The sequence below is a fragment of the Phoenix dactylifera genome, chromosome 2, assembly GCF_009389715.1.
Source record: "Phoenix dactylifera cultivar Barhee BC4 chromosome 2, palm_55x_up_171113_PBpolish2nd_filt_p, whole genome shotgun sequence".
Classification (NCBI taxonomy): Eukaryota; Viridiplantae; Streptophyta; class Magnoliopsida; order Arecales; family Arecaceae; genus Phoenix; species Phoenix dactylifera.
Window position 1 is genome coordinate 7,752,940 of NC_052393.1, and position 5,454 is coordinate 7,758,393.

A 5,454-nucleotide genomic window follows, 5' to 3' on the forward strand; every position below is an offset into this window, starting at 1 on the left:
TCAATTTCATTTTTACTTTTGGTTGAAGGTATGTTAAACAGTCTTAGAGGCCATAAATGCAGATTGCTAGAATGATCTCATTTCAGGGTAATATCAGACGCGCCTATAATTAGGTCAGATCTCATACTCCAACCTGTAGTCTCGATCATCTTGTCTCTACATCAAAGCCATGAGGCCATCAAATCAGGCAAGTCTTCCCCTAACCCCTATGCACAGCTGTCACGACCCGGACCCGGATCCGTGACACGGCTGTGCTATTGCCGACTACCGCCCATAATAGCACGAAGCCTCATACATGGGTAACAGGATAATCAAACTAGTCAAACTTTCATTTATAAAATATTTGCAGTGTATCACACAAGGTAGTGCAAGGTACAGAGCTTCTATAATATTTTATGTACACAAAAGTATAATTATCCCCAAAAGATAGAAACTTTGATTAAAGAAAAAGAGTATCTCTCGTTGCTATCACTGGCGGTGATCTGGAAGAAAAAAATATAAATAAAATGGTATGAGCTACACAGCACAGTAAGTAATCCTGCATAATTTTATTGGATCAACTATAATGCTAAACATGTTTAATTTAAGGTTTGAGAAGCTAACATGTACATTACTTAACAAATCTTCATGATAATATATTCGTACTGAGTTGGTAAATTTGGTATTTTATATTAACAAGTATTTTCATGAAAATACAACGTAACATTGTATACTAGCATGCCATGGTTTACACTCTCGGATATTACTGCTCAGTCATTATCGACCACTAGCGGGGCCAGCTCGGTCATTATCGGCCACTAGCGAGGCTAGCTCAATCATTCCTGTCCACTGGCGAGGCCAGCTTAGTTGCTTTCGGTCAGTAGCATCTATGAGCTCATAAGTAGTACTGGCATGCCGTGGTTTACACTCTCGGATGCTACGGCGAAGTCATTTTCAATCACTGGCGGGGCCAGCTTAGTCATTCTCGGCCACTGGCGAGGCTAGTTCAGTTGCATTCAGCCCGTAGCATCTAAGAGCCTATAAGTAGTACCTCTTGCAAGTAGTACACATAGTTAGATGTCATTCATCATCACATTTTATGCTTATACCATAATTACTATATTAAGTGCAATTATAGTATCATAATCCATCTCATACACAATTCAAATGCATGAATGATACTTTAAAATTTGCATAAGCATGATATATGCATAACCATAAACTATAAGACTAAAGCAGGTTACTTTCATGATCCATAAACTATAAGATTAAGATAGGTTACTTACACTTTATAATTTATGTAAGAAAGCATATACATTATCCATAATAAGATTAAGGCGAGTTACTTACACTTTATTATTTATGTAAGAAAGCGCATACATGATCCATAATAAGATAAAGGCAAGTTACTTACACTTTATCATTTATGTAAGAAAGCGCATACATGAACCATAATAAGATTAAGGCAAGTTACTTACAGAAATTCGCTTTCCAATTTCTTACTTCCGGGTGACAAATTCTTGATCACCAAAATTAATAACAGGGGTCACATTATTTTTTATTTATTTCATAAGTTTATCATGACATGAATTCACTGGCCTGGATTCCATCTAAGGATCTGGCCCAAGTCCAATTTATCCAATTTGGAGTCCTTGGGCTCGATTTAGAACCAAATTGGGTTCACGTAGGTCAATTGGGCTTTTTATTAAAGGATTGGGCTTGAGTCAGGGTCAGCCTGTGGCCAATTTGGTCTCCAATTAATTGAATTGGGCCTGATTTGAACTCAATTAGGTCTATTGAGACAAACTCAGCGCAATTGGGCTCGGACTCGACTCAATTGGGTTTGAATTCAATCCAATTTTATTCAATTTGGTCCGTTCGGACCCAGCTCAGTTTAATTAGGTTCAAACCTGACTCAATTGGGCTTGAATTTAGCCCGATTTATTCAATTGTGGTTCGCTCAAACTTAGCCCAATCTAATTGGGTTCGGGTTCGGGTTTAAAGTGCCCCAATGAATTGACTTAATTTAAATTCGGTTCGAACCCAATTGGGTCTGTGCTTGGCCCAAATTAGAGCTAACTCAGTTTGGAGATTTGGGTTCACTTGGATTCAGGCCAAACTGATTGGGCTCGGGTTTATCAATTTGGCTAAACCCAAATTACTACTTATTAGGCCTAATGGGTTTCGGACCCGAACTCGGATCCGACCCATTAGGTTGGCCCCGTTAAAGGGTCCCATTTTCCAAAGGCTTCTCGCCTCTTCGTCTCCCGCCCTCTCTCTCTCTCCTTCATCTCCACTGGAACCCTAGCCGCTCCGGCCGAACCTTCGGCCTTCTCCTCCTCCGACCTCGTTCTCTTCCTCCTCCCTTGCAACCCTCCGTCTCCTCCCCTTCCTCTTGCTGGCAACCGGGGGGTGAGACTCCCTCGGCCCACTGGCCGAGGCGGTGCTCCCACCTCGGAGCAGCAGAGGACGGGAAGCCGGCTCCTCCTCTTCTTCGAAGTGATACCGAAGCAAGAAGGGAAGGAGGGCCTGGAGATGGGGCCGAGGCCTGATCTCCTCCGGGAAGTCCTCATCTACTCTGACTACAGCGAAGAAGAACCGCCGTTCGAGGATGAAGCTTCAAGGCTCGGGTAAGTATTTTATTTTCATTTATTTATTTTCTTTCCTTCCTTTCTCTTTTTCTTTTCTTTCATGGTGGCACCACCACCTCTTCACCGGAGAAGAGGTGGGGGCTTGGCTAGTCTAGCGGCCTGTGGCCGCGTCTGGTGCTGGCTTGGCCAGGGCCCAGCGGCCCCTTGGCTGCACTCGGGGCCCTAGGGCAGCCACAACTGAGGTTGCAGTGCCCCAGCACCTGCAGGCCGAGTTTGGTTGGGCTCAGCCCCGATGAGCAATGGGCCTGGGCCAGACCTGGGTCAAACCTAGGTCATACTCAGGCCGGCCCATGGCCTACCCTTATGCGTGAGTCTAGCCCAAGGTGGAAACAGTCGACCGTTTACTCTTCTTCCATCTCCTCTTTGCCAGAGTCTTCTTCCCTCTGTTTCACTATTGAAACAGAGAGGAGAAACATTCCACAGAGGAACTTCCCCCCTTTTTATTTTGTTTAAACCTATTTACTTAAGTAAATCAGGTCTTACCTTGCTCTGGGTTGGCTGCAGCCGAGCAGTACACCCTTCAAGAAATCCCTCCTTCCTCTCATAGGGCTTCAGAGGTCCAACTCTTTCGACCTCTGACTCTAGGATTCGACTTCTCTGGTACAGTACTCCAGAGGGCTAAGGAATAAGAGGGTATAGTAAATCCTAAGTTAAGAAACTGAGGATTTAAATAAACTCTCCTTAGGAGGTGACCCTTGGAGAGGTGGCACCCTCTCCTTCCTCCTTGCTTCGGAAGCCTATAGCTGCCCTTTCTCTCATGCCAGCTGGGCTTGTCCTTTCAACTTGGGTGAGAGGTGGCGGACTCCTATTTTGCATGGATGAGGGCCCAACAGCTGGCCTTGCCCCCTACTGGCTAGCTAGAGCCCTGTCACTTCAGCCCTCAGACGTGAGGTGGCAGCCCTCCATGGGCTGCCGTCCATGGGCCTAATACGGCCCATTAACGACATGGCCCAAATACCCTTCAACTGGGCTTCTAAAATACTGGGCCCAGTTGGTTTTGGGCTCGGATATTACAACAGCAATCCAATTATGGAGTTGTTGATGTTAGAAGAAAGGTCTGGAATATTGTCTCTCTCAAGGTTCACTTACTATATGCACCTTAATTATGACTCAGCTGGCCCCATTTGATGCCACATCCAAACCATATGTTTTACCTAAATATGAAATTGCATTTGATTATTACGGAGTAATTTTGATAAATATGTGTCACGTTTTATCTTTATATACATCTCTTTCTTCGAGTGAATTTGATATTTTATATATGGAGGATGTATTCATGGAAAAGAACAGTATCAGATGGGATCCAAGATGCTGAAGCCAATAGGATTCCAAATATTGTGACTATGTAGTCGCATATTCATAAAAAAAGAACAATAACAGAAGGGTTGCAAGGTGTTCTCCTAGCCAATAAGTGCCAAATAGAGCATGTAGAATTTTGGTTTCATGTTTCTCAATTTCAGATTAGATGGAGATGTACGGTCACACTTCTTCCGTTCCTTGCCGCATGAAGATCTCTCCAAGAAAACTATTATAAAAAAGTAAAAATTGAAGGGTAATCTAGCTTATAACTTACAATTATGAGAGAAAAAATAAAATCCAGTTGCAAAATGTTTTCTCATGAATCATAGATATGTAGCAGCCTAGTAATATGTCATGTGGTAGGCATACTAAAAAATATGAATGATTGTGATTCTCCAATCAAGGAACTCAACAAATTCACTCCTATTTTTGGGCAATGCAATTTTCTTTGGTTTTCTCTTAGAATAAAAAGCTAAATTAACCGAGATATATTTGTTATACATGCGAGCAAATAAAGAGGTGGGAGAGCAGTGGGAAGAAGCCTTGATCACTAGATTTATGCTTAAAAGTGAAATGAACAATGAGCACCAGATTGAGCCAGTCTCACTTCTGCATGTTTATATCATTACGGGCACTAGGCACGTGCTTTTGTATGCCATAACAACGATAGCCACGATCTCAATAGGATTTCAATAGCTTCAATAATGATAATCCATTAAATATAATAATTAATCATAAAATATCAAATATAGTAGAAGTCCTTTAATAGATGGGTACAGAGGAGAGTGGAAGGTGCACTGTAGATTGTTATGCATCTCTGGATGGCCATTATTAGAAGATAGACGACCATTAAATAATACGTATACGGCACGGCGCGCACTCGTGAACTACCTTATGTGCGGGCGATTCATGACTGCATAGCATTCTGGGATGCCGCCCGTAAAAAATCTGCGCTCTTTTGCGAATATGGAGGAGCTCAACACAAAAGAGAATGCATATTTTTAAAAAGAGAAGATTACGGAATGACCTCAAATTTGGGCAATATTTACTTGTCATCTCTCCTGTTCAAAAATCTTCAATTAGATTCCTTTAGTACAAATAAAAATAACTGTCAGTTTATCTAGAATTGTATCCTCTCTCGTATTGCTTCATGTGAACTTCGAGAAATATTTCAAAGAGGCTGTTATATCTGCTGAATCGGGCAAAGCTTAATTTGTCCATTCTGTCTTTTGGCATTTCCAAGTTTCTCCCAACAACCACTTCCAGTCAAATCCTTCTAACACTGTACGATTCAATTAAAAAACCAGTCCTGATATCCCTTAAAGATCAATTGCTTCGTCGATGGCATCCCAATGAAAGATAAAGAGATGGAAAATTTGACAGAATATATTTTCCAGGAAGTACTAGATAGCCCGGGGGAAACGGCAGCATTGGAAGAAAGGGCGCTACTTGGGTTTCAAAGTACTATTTTTTATATCGGGTGGCGAAAGTTGCGTAAGGAGTACGGTGAGGATCAGGCAAACTG